The following is a 22721-nucleotide window of genomic DNA, read 5'->3' as shown; positions in this document are numbered from 1 at the left end:
GGCCAAGATGCTGAGGCCGAGTTGAGTGGCAGTTCCGGCCAAGATGCTGAGGCCGGACCAGGTTGCAGTCTCAGGCAAGATGCTGAGTCTACTCCGAGTTCCCATTTCAGCCAAGATGTTGAACTCCTTCTGAGTTCCAGCTCCAGCCAAGGGGCAAGGTCTAGTCTGAAGTCCAGTTCAAGTTCCTGTCTAGCTTCAGATTCCAGGATGGGTGTGGGCTCTAGCCCAGTTCTGGCTGCTACAGTGGAGTGCCAGGAAGTCAAGGAAGTTGTGGACTCCTTCAGGAGATGGTTCCTGTTGAATAGAACTCCACTTGTTGCATCCAAGACTCTGATCCTGCCTAGCAGCCGTTCTAAAGAGCCTCGTGGCGGCCAAATCCATTCTGGTTTCCAAGTTCCAGATGTACTAGTTACTTCCTGCCCAGCCATCCAGATTTATGTTGTGAAACCCATTGGGAGATTTCATCACAGCTACCCATGGAGACCTAAATTGTCTTTTGAGACCTGGGGCTCCCGTGGGGACACGGGAGCCTTGAGGGGGAGGTGCTGTTATGATTGGGGTCTGAACCCCTCTCAAACTTACCTCTTTCCTGGGGGTCAGCTTCTTAGCTGGCTTCTGTTTCTTTTCTCTGTCCTTTCTGAGCTGGCTCTGTCTCTCTGTGCTGGCAGCTTCCAGCAGCATGGGGTTAATTGTTTTACTTTACTACAGCTGTGTGTTGCCTGAGTTGCTCTAACTCTCTTTGGGTGTACTGGCTTCAAGTATTTCACGGTTTTGCATTGGTGTGGGTTGGGTCTCTCTGGGTCAGTGTGCTTTTGCCTAGGTCTAGGGAGTGTGACATCATCAGGGAGGGCCTTGATAAGGAAGTGGTGTTGTTTCCTTCAGAGCCTTTGCAACAGTGGTGTTTGCTGTAGGTAGGGTGGTGCAGTGTGCACTTCTGTCTCTGTGTCTAGTTTCCCTGCTTGCTTTTGCTAAGGTCCAGGTTAGTGTTAGTGCAGTGTGCACTGGTGTTTGTGTGTTTTGTCCCCCTGCTTTTCCCTCTTGGTTTTGGAAGCATTGCTGTGTGTAGGGCTTTGGAAGCTCTGTTGTTGATAGAAGTACTTCAGGGTTTGGTGTTGTTAGGAACACTGCAGAGTTTGCTGTTAGAAGTACTTCTGGGATTGTGCTATTGGGAGCATTGCAGTCTTTGCTGTTGGTGTTTGGTGATTTAGAATCACTTTTGGCTTATGTGTTAGCTTCCCTTCTTTTTCCTTGTGGCTCCCCTGTCTTCCCTTTTAGTGCTAGGAGCTCTTCTGGTTGCTTGCCAGAGTAGTGCTTGGGAAGCACCTTGTTAGTTGTATCTAGCTTGCTAGAGCAGTGCTTAGGTAGCTGGTTAGTTCTGTGTTCAGCTTATTAGTGTAAAGCTCTGCTTGTAGCTTGGTGCTTAGTAGCACCTGTGTTAGCTTTGTGTTTAGTTCCCTGCTCTGTTAGTTTAGGGCTTAGGAAGTTCCTTTCTTGAGCAGGGATTAGGAGCTCCTGTTTAGTATAGGGCTTAGGAAGTCCTTTTGTCAGTTTACTGTTAGGAACACTCCTGCTGGTTTAGGGCTTGGGAGCACGTAGATCAGTTTAGGGTTAGGAGCACTTCTGTTTCCAGTCCTGGTCCCTATGTCACCCGGTATCCAGTAAGTCCTGTCGGCTACTCGAACCCAGAAGCTCAACTCCTGGGGGGCTTAGTAGCTAAGCACAGGTGAAGCTGTGCGGACCAGTCCAGCGTGCTCCAGTCCCGTGTTCCAGTCCTGTGTCCTCCAGTCCGGGGGACCAGTCCAGTGTGCTCCAATCCGGTGTGTGTTCCAGTCTGGTGAGCTCCAGTCCAGTGTGTTCCGGTCCGGTGTGTGTTCCAGTCCGGGGGATTGCAGTCCAGTGTTCCAGTCCTGTGTCCTCCAGTCCGGGGGATTCCAGTCCAGGTGTTCCGGTTCGCTGGGCAGTGCCTGCAGTCCCTGCCGGTGTGCTTACCCAGTGTTGGTTGGTGGGTTTTGCCTGCTGCTGTCGCTCCTCGTCAGCAGCCCAAGGGCTCACGTTTGCTCCAGAGCTCGGCCCCGCGGGCTCTGAACCTGAGAACCTGACACATCCGTAAGTAAAAGCTGGGTCCTCCGCAGACTTGACTGTCCAGTGGATCCAGCTTCTGCCTATTTTCTCCATCCATGTGCAGTTTTTCTTCTCTCTTCCTTTTCCCTCATCTCATCTCCTTCCTCTCTCTTCCCTCTCCTCCATCCATGTCCAGCATTTTTCCTCTCCCCCCTCCATCCATGTCCAGCATTTCTTCTCTTTCCCTTCCCCTCCATCCATGTGCCTCTCCTTCCTCTGTCTTCCCTCCCCTCCATCCATGTCCAGAATTTCTTCTCTCTTCCCTCCATCCATGTGCATCTCCTTCCTGTCTTCCCTTCCCTCCCCTCTATCCATGTCCAACAATTCTCCTCTCTCCCTGCCCTCCCCTCCATCCACCCATGTCCAGCAACTTTCCTCTCTCCCCTGCCCTCCCCTCCATCTACCCATCCAGCAACTCTCCTCTCCTCTCCCCTCCATCCACCTATGTCCAGCAACTCTCCTCTCCCCTGCCTTCCCCTTCATCCACCCATGTCCAGCAACTCTCCTCTCCCCTGCCCTCCATCCATCCATCCATATCCAGCAATTCTCTTCCTTCTCCTTCCCCCTCCATCCATCCATACCCAGCAATTCTCTTCTCTCCCCTGCCCCCCTATCCATCCATACCCAGCAATTTTCTTCTCTCCCCTGCCCCCCTCCATCCATCCTTACCCAGCGATTCTCCTCTCTCCCCTGCCCTCCTCTCCCATCCATGTCCAGCGATTCTCCTTTCCCCCATCCTCCCCTCCCATTCATATCCACCTGCCCACCCTCTTCTCCCCCCAACATCCCACTTTTTCTTCTTGCCACAGTGCTACCCTGCATGGTTTAAATCTTTTTTATTACCTCCATCGAAGCAGCCGCGTTATTGAAAGCCCTGCCCGTCTCTAGCCTTCCCTTCATGAGTTCGTTCCCTCAAAGTCCCACCCTCATGGAAAGAGGAAATGACATCAGAAGGTGGGACTCTGAGGGAACAAACTCATGAAGGGAAGGCTAGAGACGGGCAGGGCTTTCAATGAAGCGGCCGCTTTGATGGAGGTAATAAAAAAGATTTAAACCCCCCAGGGCAGCGTGGGGTGGGCGCAAGCAAATGAGGGCTGTGGGAGGTGAGGTAAGTGGGGTAAGCATGGCTTGTGGCGCCCTCCTGCCATGCTTACCTCTTTTACCGGAGCCGGCTCGCCTTGCAGAACAACCGGCTCGCAAGATCTTAAAAAATTTAACAACCGACTCTTGTGAGCCGGTGCGAGCCGGCTCCAGCACACCACTGTTTAAAGTCCACTCCACTAACCACTAAGCTGCTCCTGTGTTCTGCAGGGATGTCTGTGGGAACAAGTAATATTATTTTTGTTATTAGGCCTATAACCAAACACAACACATTAGGGGAAAAAAAAACACCCTGAAAGGTTAAGCTAAATCATGGTTTATCCTAATAATAGGCAAAGAATAACACTGAACTACATCATAATAAAACTACAAGCTTCCTGTAGTTTACAGAACAAGTAAGCAAAAAAATAAGGTTGGGAACTTGGTAGGCCTTTCATTTCTTTTTATCCACAGGTACTAACAACTCCTGCATTTGAAATATGACAAGGAAACACCTTGCTCCTAAAGCTGCGGCTCTCATTACAGCTTCTGTCTCTGTCCAGACTGAATGCTTGGCCCAAGGCAAGATTCTGGTTTCATGTGATAAATGCATGCACATTGAATTCCTCATGAAAGAAGTACAAGAACTAAGAGAGGAAGTGGCAAGACTAAGAAGCATCTGTGACATCCATAAATTCATCTTGGAGATGCATGTTGAAACATTGGGGATCTCCAGCAAAGGGACAGAAGATCTTGTGCAGAAAGAGGACAGCTGGACACAGGTCACCAGATCCTGCAAAATCAATCCCCCATCTTCTGTAGAACTAAAGAATCGGTTCACAGCCCTGGAGGCTGAAGAAATGAAAACGTCTCAACAACAGGAGGAAACAACAATCAAAAATCCCAAAGACACTGGATTGGTGGCCAATAAGAAGCAAAAGGTAGTGGTGGTTTGTGATTCTCTTCTGTGGGGTACTGAGGCACCCATCTGCCAACCAGACATGATGACCAGGGAGGTGTGCTGTCTGCCTGGTGCCAAGATTCGAGATGTAGTTGTACTGGAGTTTATTAAGTGACTGTAAGAAGATTAAAGTTAAAGACTGCTGGTTGCAGAGGTTGCAAAAAAAATTGATTTTGTTATTGAACCCTTCAGAGTACCATGTGGTTCCTGGATTGAAGAGCTGAGAGGAACCCGGAACTGGAAAGATTATCTCCCAAACCCCCAGATTGCTATTCCTGACCATCGACCCACCCAGCTTGACTGTAAGTGAACTGGAAATGAGATGTGTGGTAAGAGTGTCCTGAGAGTGAGCGAAGACTATGAAGTTTATGAAAGATATTTTTTGTGGCCCAGGGCCAGAGCTAGCGCACAGGTGAGACCCGGGTTACACTGGTGTTGCCATCTAATTATCGCTAAGCTTGTTTGTTTCCATGCCTTCCATACAAGATTCCTTTTTGTCTATCCCACTTATTTTTGAATTCCATTACTGTTTTCATCTCCACCACCTCCTGTGAGAGTGCATTCTAGGTACTACCACCCTCTCTGTGAAAAAGTACTTCCTAACATTATTCCTGGGTTGGGCCCCTTCAACCTCAATGCATGTCCTCTAGTTCTACCACTTTCCCATTTCTAGAAAAGGTTTGTAGATTAATACCTTTCAAATATTTGAATGTCTGTATCATATTACCCCTTTATTTTCTTTCCTCCAGGGAATACATCTTCAGGTCCTCAGTCTCTCCATACCATTTTCTTCACTTTTCTCTGAACTGCTTCAAGTCTTTTTACGTCCTTAGCAAGATACAGCCTCCAAAACAGAACACAATATTCCAAGTGAGGCCCACCAATGACTTATACAGGGGCATCAATACCTCCTTTCTTCTGCTGGTTATACCCTTCTCTATGTACCCCGGCATCCTTCTGGCCTTGGCCACCGTCTTGTCGCATTGTTTCATCATCTTAAGGTCCCTCTCCTGAGCTGTGCTTAACAATCTCTCTCCTTCTATCTGGTACATCTCTTTTGGATTTCTACACTCGTGTATAATATTGCACTTCTTTAAATTAAATTTTAACTGCCAGACCTTTGACCAGTTTCTAATTTTTGTAGATCTCATGGTTTCTACTCCCTCCAGGGTAGCCAGTCTGTTGGCTATCTTTGTGTCATCTGCAAAAACGCAAAATTTTCTTTCTAACCCATCAGCAATGTCTTACACAAATATATTAAACAGAACACCACCCTCTACTGCATGTTGGTAAACCAGTTTCCAATCCAGTTGACCACCACATCAAAGGCTTTGCTGAAATCCAAATAGATTAGGAAAAGAAAGGGGATGGGACTTGATATATTGCCTTTCTGTGGTTACAATCAAAGCAGTTCACATATTATATACAGGTACTTATTTTGTACCTGGGGCATTGGAGGGTTAATGATTTGCCTAGAGTCAAAAGGACCTGCAGTGGGAAGTGAGCCGAGTTCCCCAGGTTTTCAGGGTGCTACACTAACCACTAAGCTACTCCACTTCATCTAGTGTATGTCCTTTATCCAGTTCTTAGGTCATCCAGTCAAATAAATCAATCAGATTTATTTTGCAGGATTTTCCTTTAGTACAGCCATGCTGCCTCGGATCCTGCAACCTGTTGGATTCTAGAAAGTTAACTATATTTTCCTTCAGCAGCAGCGACTCCCATTATTTTTCCTACCACTGGTGTGAGGTTTACCAACCTGTAGTTTCTCACTTCTTCCCTGTCTCCACATTTGTGAAGAAGGACCACATCTGCTCATTTCCAATCCCACATATCCTCTCCTGTTTCTAAAGATCTATTAAATAAATCCTTAAAAGGCCCTGCCAGGATTTCTCTGAGCTTCCTCAATATCCTGGGATGTATCTCATCTGGTCCCATAGCTTTGTCTACTTTCCGATTTTCAAACTAAACACTTTACAAATGCTTTCTTCCGTGAATGGTGCTATATCTACTCCATTCCCAAATATACCCTCAGCAGCCAACTGCAGTCCTTCTCCAGGATTTTATTGTGTAAACATCGAAGAGAAGCAGTGGTGTGCTGGTAAATTTTTAACAACAGGCTCTCTCCCCGGTCCACCTCGGCGCCCCCCCCCCGTCCACCTCTGTGCCCCCCCCATCCACCTCTGCGCCCCCCAAAATTGCAGAGCTGGCTATAGCCAGTGGGTGGGGGGGGGGGGGGGGGGGGGGGCAATGCATTACTCTCTCCAGGAAAAAAAATTAAATGATCCCAGGTTCCAATCTAATTCATGTTTAATGTAGGATAAAATGCCATAAATAAGTAAATAAATATAAACTTTTAATGTTGAGCACCTGATTCTCAAAGTGAACATATTCCAAACACTATAATGAAAATAAAATTATTTTTTCTACCTTTGTTGTCTGGTGACTGTTTTTCTGATCATGCTGGCCCAGTATCCGATTCTGCTGCTATGTGTCCTCTTAACTCCGTTTCCAGGGCTTCCTTTCCATTTATTTCTTTCCTTTCCTCCTTTCTTCTTCATTTCTGGTCCTCAGCTTCTGCCTATTTTCTTCATCCATGTCCAGTTTTTCTCCTCTCTTCCTTTTCCCTTATCTTATCTCCTTCCTCACTCTTCCCTCCCCTCCATCCATGTCCAGCATTTATTCTCTCTCCCCTCCTCTCCCCCTGCCCTCCATCCACCCATGGCCAGCAGTGACCCTCCTCTCCCCTGCCCAGCATGCACCCATGGCCAGCGATCCTTCTCTCCCCTGCCCTCCATCCACCCATGGCCAGCGACCCTTCTCTCCCCTGCCCTCCATCCACCCATGTCCAGCAGTGACCCTCCTCTCCCCTGCCCTCTATCCACACATGCCTAGCAGTGACCCTCCTCTCCCCTGTCCTCCATCCACCCATGCCAAGCAGTGACCCTCCTTTCCCCTGTCCTCCATCCACCCATGCCCAGCAGTGACCCTCCTTTCCCCTGTCCTCCATCCACCCATGTCCAGCAGTGACCCTCCTGTCCCCTGCCCTCCATCCACACATGCCCAGCAGTGACCCTCCTTTCCCCTGTCCTCCATCCACCCATGCCCAGCAGTGACCCTCCTCTCCCCTGTCCTCCATCCACCCATGCCCAGCAGTGACCCTTCTCTCCCCTGCCCTCCATCCACCCATGTCCAGCAGCTCCCTTCTCTCCCCTGCCACCCCCTCCCGACTTGTTTCACAAATTCTCCTGCTTCCTTCCTCCCTCCCGATCTGGTCCCTCATCGACCCTACCTTGGCCATCAAATTCTTCGGGGCAGACAGTGCCTGCCCGCTGCCATCGCTGACTTTCCTCCGCCGCCTGATCGCACTTCAAAATGGCCGCCAAGACTTACAGAAGTCTCGCGAGGCCGCCTCTGGAAGTCTCGGTGGCCATTTTTAAAGCGCAAACAGGCGGTGGAGGAAAGTCAGCGATAGCAGCGGGCAGGCAACACTGCCTGCCCCGAAGAATTCGATAGTGAAGGTAGGATCTGTGAGGGACCGGATCCGGAGGGCGGAGGGAGGGAGAGCCGGCTCGCCCTTTCCAACAACCGGCTCGCAAGTCCGGCCAAAATTTAACAACCGGATCTTGCGAGCCGGAGCGAGCCGGCTCCAGCACACCACTGAAGAGAAGTATTCTCTTGTTTAGCACATTCTCTTTATCTTCATCACTCTCCACACAGCCATTTTCAACATCTTATTCCATTCCTAGCTTTTCTCATTTCCTCAATATATCTGAAAAAGGTCTTGTCACCTCTCTTTACATCTTTAGCCATTTTTTCTTCTGCCTGTACTTTTGCTAGCCGTATTTCCCTCTTCGCTTCTTTGAGCTTAATCCAGTAATCCTTCCTGTGATCCTCTTGTTGTGTTCTTCTGTATTTCTTGAATGCAGCCTCCTTTGCCCTTATTTTTTCAGCCACTCATTTGGAAAATATATGTGAGATGGATGTCCATTTAGACATTATGAACTGGACATCTCTATTCTGACTTGGGCATCCTATCAGAAATGCCTCGCTATGTCATGCCACCAAGTTTGATTATGCCACTCCTTTATTCATGCAACACCACTGGCTCACAATTCCATCCCGGATCCAGTTCAAGATGCTTACATCAGTACACAAAGCTATATACTCCGGAATCCCCTCTTATTTAGCATCCTTTAAAAAAATATTATATTTATTAATTTTCAAATATAATCAAGACAACTCATGAATACAGAAAAAAAGTCCCTCATTACAGGAACACAGCATGCCTACTTAAAAAAGGACCCCCACCTCCCTAAGAAGGAACAAAGTACCCCAATATATAGGAAAACAAGGGAAAAAGACCAAGGGGAGTAGGGGCAAACAGCAGGAGATTTAAACTAGTACATTAAAGAAAACCAACAAAATTTCTTTCAATGAAGACTGATGACTACTATATATGAGACACTACATTAGCTGAACTAGAGGATGGAGTAGAAGCCGTTATAGGTAAAGGAGGTTTTCTTGCATCTAAGAAATTTTTAAACTGGTCTGGGTCTAGGAAAACAAATGATTTTAATTCTAAGTTTACAAATCATTTACACAGAAATTGAAGAAAAAATGTTTCTCTGAGAGCCAATAATTCAGATTTAAGAGCTAAAAAAGTCTTTCTTCTGAGTTGACTGGCTCTACAGAGGTCAGGAAAAATTTGAACTTTATGATCCAGAAACTCCACATCTTTATATCGGAAATACAAATGCAAGAGCCAGTTCCAATCTGGCTCTAGGGCAAAGCAATCAATCAATGTGGCACTACACACCACAGGACAGGATCCTTCCAGAAAACCAGAAAGATCAAAACTGTCTGATATATATTCTCTTTTTGCATCCTTTTGGGTCTCTCCTCTCCAGTCATATAAGTACATAAGTACATAAGTATTGCCATACTGGGAAAGACCACAGGTCCATCAAGCCCAGCATCCTGTTTCCAACAATGGCCAATCCAGGTCACAATATACCTGGCAAGATCCCAAAAAAGTACAAAACATTTTATACTGCTTATCCCAGAAATAGTGGATTTTCCCCAAGTCCATTCAATAACGGTCTATGGACTTTTCCTTTAGGAAGCCGGCCAAACCTTTTTAAAACTTCGCTAAGCTAACCACCTTTCCACATTCTCTGGCAACGAATTCCAGAGTTTAATTACATGTTGAGTGAAGAAACATTTTCTCCGATTCATTTTAAATTTACTACATTGTAGCTTCATCGCATGCCCCCTAGTCCTAGTATTTTTGGAAAGCGTAAACAGACACCTCACATCTACCCGTTCAACTCAACTCATTTTTTTATAGACCTCTATCATATCTCCCCTCAGGCGCTTGTCCCAAGCTGAAGAGCCCTAGCCGCTTTAGCCTTTCCTCATAGGGAAGTTGTCCCGTCATCTTTATCATTTTCATCGCCCTTCTCTGCACCTTTTCTAATTCCACTATATCTTTTTTGAGATGCGGCGACCAGAATTGAACACAATATTCGAGGTGCGGTTGGACCATGGAACAATACAAAGGCATTATAACAACCTCATTTTTCTTTTCCATTCCTTTCCTAATAATACCTAACATTCTATTTGCTTTCTTAGCCGCAGCAGCACACTGAGCAGAAGGTTTCAACGTATCATCAACAACGACACCTAGATCCCTTTCTTGCTCCGTGACTCCTAACGTGGAACCTTGCATGATGTAGCTATAATTCGGGTTCCTCTTTCCTACATGCATCACTTTGCACTTGCTCACATTAAACATCATCTGCCATTTAGATGCCCAGTCTCCCAGTCTTGTAAGGTCCTCTTGTAATTTTTTACAATCCTCCCATGATTTAACGACTTTGAATAACTTTGTTTCATCAGCAAATTTAATTATCTCACTAGTTACTCCCATCTCTAGGTCATTTATAAATATGTTAAAAAGCAGTGGTCCCAGCACAGACCCCTGGGGAACCCCACTAACTACCCTTCTCCATTGAGAATACTGACCATTTAACCCTACTCTCTGTTTTCTATCTTTTAACCAGTTTTTAATCCACAATAGAACACTACCTCCTATCCCATGACTCTCCAATTTCCTCTGGAGTCTTCTGAAAATCCAGATACACAATATCAACCGGCTCACCTTTATCCACATGTTTGTTCACCTTTTCAAAGAAATGTAGTAGATTGGTGAGGCAAGATTTCCCTTCACTAAATCCATGTTGACTTTTTCTCATTAATACATGCTTTTGAATATGCTTTGTAATTTTGTTCTTAATTTTGCCCGGCACCGACATCAGACTCAAATCGGAGTTACATTGGCCACCCTCCAATCTTCTGGTACCATGCTCGATTTTAAGGATAAATTACATATTTCTAACAATAGCTCTGCAAGCTCATTTTTCAGTTCTATCAGTACTCTGGGATGAATACCATCCGGTCCAGGAGATTTGCTACTCTTCAGTTTGTAGAACTGCCCCATTACATCCTCCAGGTTTACAGAGAATTCATTAAGTTTCTCCGACTCGTCAGCTTCCAATACCATTTCCGGCACCGGTATCCCACCCAAATCTTCCTCAGTGAAGACCGAAGCAAAGAATTCATTTAATCTCTCTGCTATGGCTAAACTTCTAATCTAATCTAATCTGGGTTTTTATAAACCATTCATTCTAAGATGTCCTGAGTGGTATATAATAAAGGAGCCAAGACAGCCTTGGAAACAGAAATCACAATTAAAAAAAAGCTGTTAGATAATTAGAAACTTACTAAAAAGGAAACTTTTTAGTGCCTTTTTGAAAAGAATTATAAGAAATGTGTTGCTTAACTTCAGCAGGAACACTGCTCCAAAGGTTGTTTTTTAGATTTTGCTCATACCTTTTCAGTATTAGCTCACGGTGAGTTACATTCAGGTACACTTGGTATGTCCCATGCAGATTGGTAAAGAAAATAACAATTTAGTTGTTTCTTATAGCAAACCCCCTTAATAGGGGGAAAGTTCAGTACATTTTGATTGTAAGCTCGAAAGGTATGTGTTGAGGTTGGTCTGTTTCATAAAACAATCAAGTACTCTGGTGTTTGACCTTAACATGATTTAAAAATCAAACAAGAAATTCTATGCGTTATTCATGCTCTCTCATCTGATGATCATAAGGTGGTCAGACAGATAGAACAAGTGACAGCAAAATCCAGAATGTTGCTTGAATGCATAGGGAGAGGAAAATGGCTAGCTGGAAAAAGCAGGTGATAGTGCCTCTCTAGTGAGACCTCGTTTAAAACCCTGTGTACAATCCTGGAATCCACACCTTGAAAAAGATATAAACAGAATGGATTTAGTCCAGAGGTGGATACTCAAACAGTCAGTGGTCTTCATCATAAAGTACATGGGACAGACTTAGGGCCTGATTACAAAGGCGCTAGCATTTTCAGCACATGCTAAAAATTAGCTCACTCTAATCGTGTAGACGCCAGTAGGTATATTATAGGCATCTCTATGTTTAGCACACCTTTGTAAACAGGGTTCTTAAAGATCTCAGTATGAATACTTTGGAAGAAAGGTGGGAGGGGGAGAAATGATAGAGACTTTCAAATACCTCCATTTAAAAATTCACAGGAGGCAGGCCTCTTTCAATTAAACAGAAGCTCTAGAATGACAGGACATAGGATGAAGGTGAAAGGGAATAGACTTAGCAGTAGTATATGGAAATACTTTACAGATGCACTGAACTATCTCCCAGAAGAGATGGTGGTGATGAGGACTGTATCTCAATTCAAGAAAGCATGAGAAAGGCACAGAGGATCTCTACTGGAGAGAAAAGGATAGTAGAGATTAGTAGTTTGTATGGACTGGCAAACTGAACAGGCAATATGGTCTTTACCATCATTTTCTGTGTTTTGATATTACCATGCATTAGCATGAGAGGGGGAAAGTTTAGATACTTTCAGAGTGATGGGTAGGGAAAAAAGCATGGGTATATGCCCAGATTGGTGGTGGACACTCAGACTGTGTGGAGACTGGGTGGGAGCATGGGGCTTGGAAGTTAGGGGAAGGGCAAGACTGGGGTTTAGGAATACCTCTCTCATCCCTATCTAGATTTCCTCTTAATCCCACCTTGAGCAGAGAATTGTGATTTGCTATATTAGTCCTTTGGATCTGTGGAAATAAAGATTAGCAACCAAGCTGTAGACACTAACTTAATGTATCTTTGATAGGTTTTGTAGAGAAGAAACAATGCAGATGAGTTTGTACTGTTTAAACCCAGCATAACTACATTGTTCCTTCATTGACCTGATGAAAAGACGATAACGCTCAAAAACATGTTAAAGGTACATTGAGTTAATCCAATAAAAAGGTATCACAACTTGGTTGTTGACCCTTTCCCCCCTTAATCTCAGAAACCTTTTTCCTTTCCTCCTTTTCTCTCCTTTCTCTTCCTCCATCCCAGATTCTCCATCCTCTTTTTCTATTCCAGAGGCCCAGTTCTTCTATCTCCCATCCTCTCTCTTCCTTGCTCTCTCTCTTTTCCACAGCACTAACCCTTGCTTCCTCACCCTCTCCTGCTAATGCTCTTTTTAATACTTGCAGAGTCTGTGTGGTATAATATATACAGGCGAGAGAAGAAAACCACAGAAGAGGTAGAGGTGCACGGATTCCCTACGTATCGCAATGAAAGCCAAAAAAGGAGTAGGGGAAGGCAGCTGTTTTCAGACAATGAAGGGGACGTGTGGATGGATTAAAAGCTTTATTGCAAAAACATCAAATTTGACTCGACATAGCAGCCATGTTTCGGCACCTGAGCACCTGCTTCAGGAGTCTTATGATGTTAATTATAATGTCAATGTAGATGAGAAATGTAGATAAGAAATTTCCTTATCAAAATATGTACACAAACGGCAAGCTTCAGCGAAGTGATTTTGCAGGGCTGTTTGAGTCGTTTTTTATATATGATTTTTTTCTTATATGCTCCTTTGAATTTTGGACACAGTAGCTTACTTATGGGGGTATAGTTTGATAGTTTATTTTGATTTAGTAAAGTATGTAGGATTTTGATGTATTTTTGAAACATTTTTTGATATAAATTTTTGTATGTTCATTCATTCTGTTCTATTTTAGTGAAAATGGGGGGGGGGGTTCTTGAATCAGTAGATTTTCTCCATTATTTTGGAGTTTTTGATGCTGATTCTTTTTTAATCTTCTTTCTTTGATTACTGACCAATGATAATATTTTACTCCCAGTTACGATAGTGGTTTGATGCAACACCTCGGTATTTGTCCCTATCGGGAGATTTGAGGTCTTTGTTGTTTAAAATTTGGTTTGATAAGAACAGGTGAATGTGATACAAAGTTTTATGGGTTTTGCTAATTTATTACATAGTTTGAGGTCCCATCAAAGCAGGATAGATTGCCTACATTATAAAGGTTCATTTCTAATCTCACTAGCAGCAGGATAAAATACAGAATATACACTTTCCATGTTATGATTCATGCTTCTTGTTTTTCACTAGTATGTTTGGAGAAGATATTCACTTTACAGAAGAGGTGGATGATTAATGTTCAGTGGAAAGTTTCTTCTTTGGGGGAGCAAAATCTAATAATAACGAGCTATAGCTTGCTAATAAAAATGATTTTGGCCTGCTCATCCTTTTTAATACATAAGCCAGATGTGCACTGGCTGATATTCTGAAATACATTTTTTTCAGGTCCATTTTAACTCTTTTCTGTGTGAGCACATTGCCCATACATGTATATCTTTTAGGGAACACTCCAAAGAGATAGACTGCGGAGGTGAAAAGAGGCAGAGGTCTTAACTTTCTTGAAATTAATTGTAAAAAAAAACTGTTTTAGGAAGAATCTAAACAAAGCATGGAATCCTAAGCCTACTACGAGTCTCCTTCCTAAAAGGAGAGATTTGAAAATGTTGAGCTGTCATTTACTAGAAACTGAGTAGACAGGTGAAAACACAGCTTCCAGAAATGGATCAATCTGTCAGAAAAGAAACAAAAATCCCAGAGGTAGCATCCATAACTCCAGTGGCGTACCAAGGGGGGGTGGTGGTGGGGGCGGTCTGCCCCAGGTGCACGCTGCTGGGGGGGTGCCGCGCGCCTGTCGGCTCTTCGTTTTCATGCTTCCTTTGCCCTGGAACAGGTTACTTCCTGTTCCTGGGCAGAGGGAGCATGAAAACGAAGAGCCGGCAGGCGAGCGGCACCCCCCCAGCGGCGTGCACCCGGGGGTTCTTTCGCCGGGGGGCACTGCACCCGGGGGGCGGGGTGCATCGGCGATCTGCCCCGGGTGTCAGCCCCCCTAGGAACGCCACTGCATAACTCCTACCAACACCTAGTGTCCAGAAGGAGCTATGGTGGAATTAGAAAAGGTCCAAAGAAGAGCGACCAAAATGATAAAAGGGATGGAACTCCTCTCATATGAGGAAAGGCTAAAGAGGTTAGGGCTGTTCAGCTTGGAAAAGTGACGGATTAGGGGAGATATGACTTAGGTCTACAAAATCCTGAGTGGTATAGAACAAGAAGTAAATCGATTTTTAACTTGTTCCAAAAGTACAAAGACTAGGGGACACTAGAGGAAGTTACATGGAAATATTTTGAAAACAAATAGAAGGAAATATTTTTTCACAACGAATAGTTAAGCTCTGGAACTCTTTGCTGGAGGATGTGGTAACAGTGGTTAGTGTATCTGAGTTTTAAAAAAGGTTTGGACAAATTCCTGGAGGAAAAGTCCATAATCTGCTATTGAGGCAGACATGGGAAGCAACTACTTGCCCTGGGATTTGTAGTATGGAGTTTTGGCACAATTTGGCTTTCTGCCAGGTACTTGTGACCTGGCTTGGCCACTGTTTGGAACACAGGATACTGGATTAGATAGACCATTGGTCTGACCCAGTATGGCTACTCTTAAGTTCTTTTGTTCTTATGTCTATGGCTTCTGGCCAAGGAGTGTCATGGACATAGCACAAGACGCTGCAGTATTAGGTATACTCTAAGGGTTAATGTTATACACTGGGCACCAGCATTTATGTTCCAATTGCATGTGTAAATGTGTAGAATACTAGAATATACTAGGTTTGCTTTCCTGAAGTAAGATCTGAAAACTGTAAGGCTGTTTATAATTATTCTGTACGCTGTTTTATATTCTTTAATTTGCAATTTTTCAATTTATATTTTGTATTTCTTATCTTTTCATTACTTTTTGTTCTTTCATTATTTTAGGGCTGCTTTTCAATTAAAATCTGAAATCGCAATTAATTGCAGAATTAATGGTATGTTACTTATTTATTTATTTTCCCACTGCAGCTCCTTGTGCCTGCCTCAGGTGTCAATACCAACTGTCTCATTGGTTGTAAAATCCTTTCCACAGAGTATATAATGTAGCACCAAAGTAACACACTTGTGCAATCTACCTTATGTAGACCAATAGATATGATCTGTCTTGTATGGCCAGCAAGCCTTATGGCAGAAAGACGGCTTGTGTTGAGTCAAGAAAATCTACAATAAATTGTTACATTGCACCATTTGCTTTGGTACTTTCTAGTCACCTTTGCTGTTTGTGTTTTTATTACTGTGTATGCAAGGGTTAGTTCTTCTTTTGTTTCATCCATCTTTAGTAAGTACCAATGTTGGAATAGATACCCGATTTAAAAAGTTGAAGACTTGTCTGTTCAATTCCAACAATTAAAATAGACCCAAACGTCCCTAATGCAAGACAAAATGACTTTTCAGCAGAAAATTGAAAATTTTGATAATCATACACGACAATTGAATTTCCTACATTGTTGACAGTTGTTCCTAAAGAACTATTTTATCAGTTCCTTAAGTAATGTTATAAATTCTCTGAATCAAACTTTACTGCATTCCTAAGGTCAGTAAAGCTCAGGAGTGTTCTCTCATTAAAGGATGTGTCTTCAGACAGTTTGAATATAACAGTAATCTTGGAAAGTTCTACAAAGGAGGTCATAGAAAGTCTTTTTCTCAAGTTAAACAAGCTTTGGTTTATTTTTTCATTCATTTGATTGTAATTTTTTGGGTCATAAGATCTCAGTTTTTTAGGATGTATGTAAATGGACAGAAAGCAAAAGAAAGAAATTCTTGTATTATCTCCAGCAAGTTGTGTCCTAAGGGGCAAACTTTTAACTTAGATATTCCTGAAAACGTGTATATTTTACTAGATAATATTAATTATGTTTTCAATGACCCATCACAATTGATTCACAATTGCAGTTTTTTCTTGAGAATAAAAGAGTTGCTAGTTCATAAATATCTCATAGTTACTGTATCATAGAAACTGACAATATATTTAATGATTAGGCTACTCCTACTGTTCTTTCTTGTCATTAATTTCTAGAATGCTTTGGCTTTTTGCTCTTGTCTCCCTCCTTAATGTGGTCTAGATTTTGCTTTGTATACTTATTTCCTGTCATATTTTGTTCTCTATGCTCATATATTCCTTTTCAAGGATGTTCTTTGATTCTTAATTGTGAAATACAATAACGAAAAAAAATCTCCCCAAACTTCCAAATAGCATGAAATCTCTTTAAGTTGTTTCTTTCTTTTTTTTAAAGAGGTCTGATAGCAAGGAAGGGCATGGGTTTGGGGTCAGGGTAGATTTTATTTTGTATGCATGTGTGTGGGGGGGGGGAGGGGGGTTGGTGTATGTTTGTATATTTGGTACTTGACATCATTCTCTACAAAGTACTTGTACAGTCATGGCAGGCTGTAAGAGCCTAAACCCGCCACGATGCTTGCATTTGGGGTAAGGGCGATGGGAGGGTTGGTATTGGGAAGGGTGGTTGGGTAGGAGTTCATTGCCTTTCTGTTTCACCTGCTTCTATTGGTAAAGTTGCAAAGCTCTCTGCTCATTTAATAAAACATTTATTAATAGAGTTAATGAGTGTGAGAAAGGACTGCTGAGAGGTTATGAGTAAAAGACCTGTCACCGGTACATATGATATGATATTAGAGGTTTGGGAGAAGTGGGAAGAGAGGGGTTTTGGGATGGGAATTGCTGGGGGAGGTGGGGGGAAGAGCCTTTTGTATAAAATTGAAAAATGTTTGTTGTTTCTGTTTGTTCAGTTTCTTTCTCAATAAAAATGGTTAAATATTAAAAAATATGCTCTTATAATTCTTCAGTGTGGAATATGCCCTTTAAATTGGTGTTGCTAAGTATACTCTGTATTATTTCTTGTGGGTTTGTATATGTTATTTGCTTCAGTGAAAAAGATTTACCTTAAAGAGGTCCAATAGCAATAAATGGTTTTTGGGGACTTCAATATCTTTTAAAATTGATAATATAGATGCAACAAAACACCTCTCTACCTGTTTGCCTACACAAGCGTGGAACTAAGACTGAAACAGAAATAGCAGGCACCTCACATAGATGGTCAGCAGCATTCATTATTATTACAGAGCTGACCAAAATATCTACATTGAGGAATATATGTGGCATCATCAGGGCTACTACAGCCATGTGCCAATCTTGAGAAAAAAGCTACAGTAGGAGAGAAATGCATACATCCATGATCCTGTACTGCTTTCAAGGCAAGACTTGAAATACACACACATGCAAGCACTCGAGCAGCTGACTATTCTTTCATAGAACCATCAGGGGGTTGGCATTTTGCATCTTTCAGATCCTGAAACCTCTTTGTCCCCCCCCCCATCCCCAACCCAAAATTGTGAAGAAAAGCAGAGCTCTGACAAGCACATTATACATTATCTTCAGGCAGGCAATAACTGAACAATGTCTTAAGCCAGAGAATTCTGCCAAGCAAAATGTGGTTTGCGCTCATGTAGAGGGCCACGACAAGGTGCTGCCTGTTCTGGTGTTTTTTTTGTGTGTGTGTGATGGTAAAAAGTGGGTGCCTGGAGGAATACGGACTTCACTTTTGGCTTTTAAGAATCAATTGAAGCTTGAAGACACACTGTTACTATAAAAATATCATTGAAGACCTGAAGCATTAGTTCATTCAGAAGTTAACAAATGTTTCCCTTCACTTTAAAAACAAACATCTAAAACAACAAACACAGATTGTATGACTGAGATTTCTTTTTCTTATGGCTCTGCTTGGCTAGACACAGACACAAGACAGGAAAAGCACTCAAAGTACCTCTGATGGAAATATTTTATGACACACACAAGTAAAATTCATTATATGAAAATCAACTAATAGCCTCTTGGAACAAGCCAAGTAATGCGGTCTTCTGTGTTCATAATAGATAGTTAAAGGTCTCAACACTCTAAAATATGGACCCTGATATTTAGAGGCGGTTAAACAAAACACTAGCTGCTACAATTAAAATGAAATCAGGTGTATTACTTTCACTAATATTGGACAATAAGTATGTTTCCAATGAAATTGATGGACTATGCACCGTTATGGTCTTGAAGAAACCAACCAGATGATCAATGTGGAAAAATGATTTAGATAAATAATAACTGGGGATAATCGGGTTAATACCACGTTTTCTTTGTTTGCTGTTGCTTAAATTGATCTCCTTGTCTTGTTTCACTCTCCCTATTTATTTTGTGGTCTAAGAAAGAGAAAGATTGTACAAAATCCATTTATCTTGTTGAGATTGTTTTCTTCAAATATTGTTTTAATGTACAATCATCTCTGTTTTACTGTTTTGCAAGTGATCCTTGTAAAATGAAAAAATTATAAATAAATGATTTAAAAAAAAAAAAAAAAAAAATGAAACCGGATACTCAGCACTGGTATCTAGATAGTGGCTGGCGATGAATATCCGGTTTCAGCACTGACCCAGAAGTGCTGTCCGGTTTCTGGCAACATTCTCACAGCAAAATTCCGACAGCTAACTGGATAGCCAGTCCCATTAAAGTTAAGACAGTCTTTTTGCTGTCCTCACTTTATCCGGTTGGAAATCTGGTTAGCGGTCTGAAAATTATGAACATAAGAACATATGTATTGCCATATTGGGACAGACCGAAGGTCCATCAAGCCCAGCATCCTGTTTCTAACAGTGACCAATCCAGGTTACAAGTACCTGGCAAGATCCCGAAACAGTACAATACATTTTATGCTGCTTATCCTAGAAATAAGCAGTGTATATTCCCCAAGTCATTTTAATAATGGCTTATGGACTTTTCTTTTAGGAAGCTATCCAAACCTTTTTTAAACCCTACTAAGCTGGTTCATTTTAAATTTACTACTATGTAGCTTCATTGCATGCCCCCTAGTCCTAGTATTTTTGGAAAGGGAAATGAGACTTGATATACCACCTTTCTGAGGTTTTTGCAACTACATTCAAAGCGGTTTACATATATTCAGGTACTTATTTTGTACCAGGGGCAATGGAGGATTAAGTGACTTGCCCAGAGTCACAAAGAGCTAAAGCAATTCATGTCTACCCATTCCACTCCACTCATTATTTTATAGACCTCTATCATATCTCCCCTCAGCCATCTTTTCTCTAAGCTGAAGAGCCCTAGCCTCTTTAGCCTCCAGCTTTGCCTAAGGTCCACCCCTAGACCACACTGGCACTGTCCAGAAGCAGTCAGCAGACATATTCAGTAGCACTGTCCAGTCAGAGCCACTGAATATTCCTCTCACCGACACTTATCTGGTTAGGAGCGCCTGCTAACCAGGTAAGTGAATCTGAATATTGGCTCCTTAATACTTTCCCTACAAAGAAGGTAAATATCACAGAGGGAGATGAACCTCCAAGATCATGTGCTTCTAAAGCACTGCCATACAAAGAAAACCCCAAAGACCACAGGGCACAGTGTTTTGTCTTAAAATAGGACTTAGTACCTAGATCTTGGCTATCATAACAGCAAGTCCCCATAAAGCCCTGACCTAGTGACGCACATTGATGATGATGCAAGTTTCTCCTGCATGGTGCCAAGGTTTCACTGTGTAATCAGAAGGGTGCACCGTGTATTGGGTTGACTAATTAGGAACCATGAAATGTTTTCTTCTTTTTCCTTCCCTCCCTTCCCTGGCCACTGCTCTAGGGCATTCTAAAGCTGCACCTACTGTAAAGTTGAAGATTTTTGTGAAACCCTGTGGACAGAGTGCAGGCTACTCCATACATGATAATGGCATTACCTCCAGGTGCCCACTAATTTCCCACAGGAAATGACAGGAAAGCTTCTTTGTTCCCATTTAATTAAAGTGAAGTTGCACAACTTAGACTCACGGGAGGAAAATATTCAGTAGCTGAATTTTGAAGGACCAAAGGAGACCCTTTCCAGTTCCTGCAAGATGAGAAATCACACACCAGGTGTAAAGGCATTTGAGAAGTACGAAGAGAAAGCTTCTCATTTGCAATTAACTTTCTGACCAGTTGGCAAAATTCACATGGAGGGTAATTTTATAACAGAGCACCTAGGCAGGAAAAGCATACAGGTGGTTATGTTGCACTTGCTTGTAACCCCTTCTTGCCCGGATGCATCCTAGCATGTTATTATGTATAAAATTGGGTCAATATTCAGCTGGAGATGATCAGTACTTTTTTAAATGCTGACTGTCACTGGCTAAATTAGCCCTGGATATTCAGTGCTAGGCCATGTGAAGGCTCTAGAACTGAATATCTGAGACTAACTGTGGATGTCCTGGCCACCAGAGCTTATGAAGGTCCCAGACAGTTATGCAGGTCCTGGCTGAATATTGGCCCAGCATAACTATTTACATTGTTCAGCCCTTCCGATCACCACCCCAGAATGTCCCCCTTCTGATCCACCTCCCACTTACCCGAAATAGCCCCCTCCTGATTCCTCCTCCGACAAATCCTCCCTCCCCTCAGTAAGAATAGAACCCCTCCCACCTGCCAGTCCCAATAGACCTCCCCCGGGTCTACCAAGGATCCCTGACAACTCCCACATACTCCTGCCACAGCAAAATGGCTGCTGCGACCTCTAGGGATCCTGGGTAGGCCCGGAGGAGGGGACTATTGGGACTGGTTGGGGGGGAAGGGGATTCCATACTTGCCAGGGGAAGGAGGGATCATGGGGATTGGAAGGAGGGGGCTGTTTCAGGTGGGTGTAAGGGGAATTGAAACGGGGACATTCGGTTGGGAGGTGGGGAATTGGAAGTGCTAAACAATGTAAAATGTTATGCATGTCCCAAACAACATTCAGACAGTGCCAGCATAGCTAACCGGGTGAATATGTCTGAAATTTGCGGGTGCTGGCATTAAATATTGCTGGCACCCGCATACCTGCTGGTTCCTCCTCAACTCCACCCCTTTTACAGCCTCTGACCTGCCTACTATAAACGTGTCTGGTCAGAGCTGATATTCAGCAGCACTGCTTGATTAAAGTCGCCGAATACTGGCAGCCCCAATCAACTTAAGTAGGATTTGAATATCGTGTGGAATAAGTTTTGTGCTGGGTTCAGGCTAGGACCAGATAAGGCAGAGAGCAAAAATGACAGTGAAAACTTACAGTCACTTAGTTCTCTTTCAGGACAGGTCTTAACGCACATCTCTTTCTCTTTAATTCTTCTACACCTCCAGAGCTGGCTTAACCCCTAATGTGGTCACTGCTATCGTTTGTCTTCACTACATGGCTTGACTTTTGTAGTATTCTCTTATTTTTCCTCAGGACCAGTGTCCCCTGTTGTTCTCTTGTTTCTCCAGCTGCTCAACTTCTTAGAAGCAGCGGTGTGCTGGTTTTCTGTTCTAGAATATACCTGTCACTTCTTACCACTTTTTTACTCCTGGCACTATGACTGGGCTAACCAAAATCTTAGATCCTCACAAATAACCTGGCGCAGTGGCTGGGGTATTAGAGCCAAAGATCGAAACAGCTGGATGTTCAGGAAAAAAAATCCCTACATTCTGAATTTTCACATCTTGATCCTTCAATCACTTCTAGATCTTCTTTCCTGAGGGATCAGTTAGAAGAGGAAATTCTTGCAGGGGAAGGTGATGATTCTAAAGCACTTAGGCTCTATCAAAAACATGAGCTTCCTCTCTTAATTGCTTTTACTAAGGTATGCTAATGGCTTTAGTATGTGCTAAAAGATAAGATGGCCATTACATTCCTATGGGCGCCTTATCATTTATCGCGCGCTAATCGTTAGTGCATGGTAAATCTGTTAGTGCACCTTAGTAAAAAGACCTCTTAATTCTTAGAAGCTCTGGGAATTTCTTCTACTCCGGCTTCGACATTTTCTCTTCAGGGGGTTCCATAATGTGGGGATTTAAAGGTCTACCTAAAGCCTTCCCTAAGCCTGAGGCTTTTCAAGGTCTGTTTTTCAGTGGAATAGACTCCTCTGATGCAGGTCTTATGGTGGGGCAGGTCATTGTTCCCTACTGAGAAAGAAAGATCTCAACAACCTAACGATGCTATGCTTACAGCTGTAACCAAGAAGACCTGTGGAAGGAGACATAGGCTTAAAAAATTTGCAGGACCATAAGGTAGAAGCAGCAATTTAAACACTAGGGCTCTAGGCTTGCATATGTTCAAGCCTAGGGCTCTAGGCTTCCATATGTTCTTCCAATGTGGTGAGAGACTGTCTCCTTTGGGGTTTGATATAGATCAAGATCAAGACCTTCCCCAAGATAAGTT

At 43.1% G+C, this 22721-nt stretch overlaps 1 protein-coding gene across 1 annotated transcript in view; it reads right to left on the bottom strand.

Annotated features, from left to right (window-relative positions):
• Positions 1-22721, bottom strand: part of SUSD5 (sushi domain containing 5) — a 187531-nt gene that overhangs the window by 56863 nt on the left and 107947 nt on the right. The window lies entirely within an intron of this gene.

The sequence above is a fragment of the Microcaecilia unicolor genome, chromosome 1 (genome assembly GCF_901765095.1).
Source record: "Microcaecilia unicolor chromosome 1, aMicUni1.1, whole genome shotgun sequence".
NCBI lineage: Eukaryota > Metazoa > Chordata > Amphibia > Gymnophiona > Siphonopidae > Microcaecilia > Microcaecilia unicolor.
Note: the sequence above shows the minus strand (reverse complement) of the source record. Positions and strands in the feature narration are given on the sequence as shown.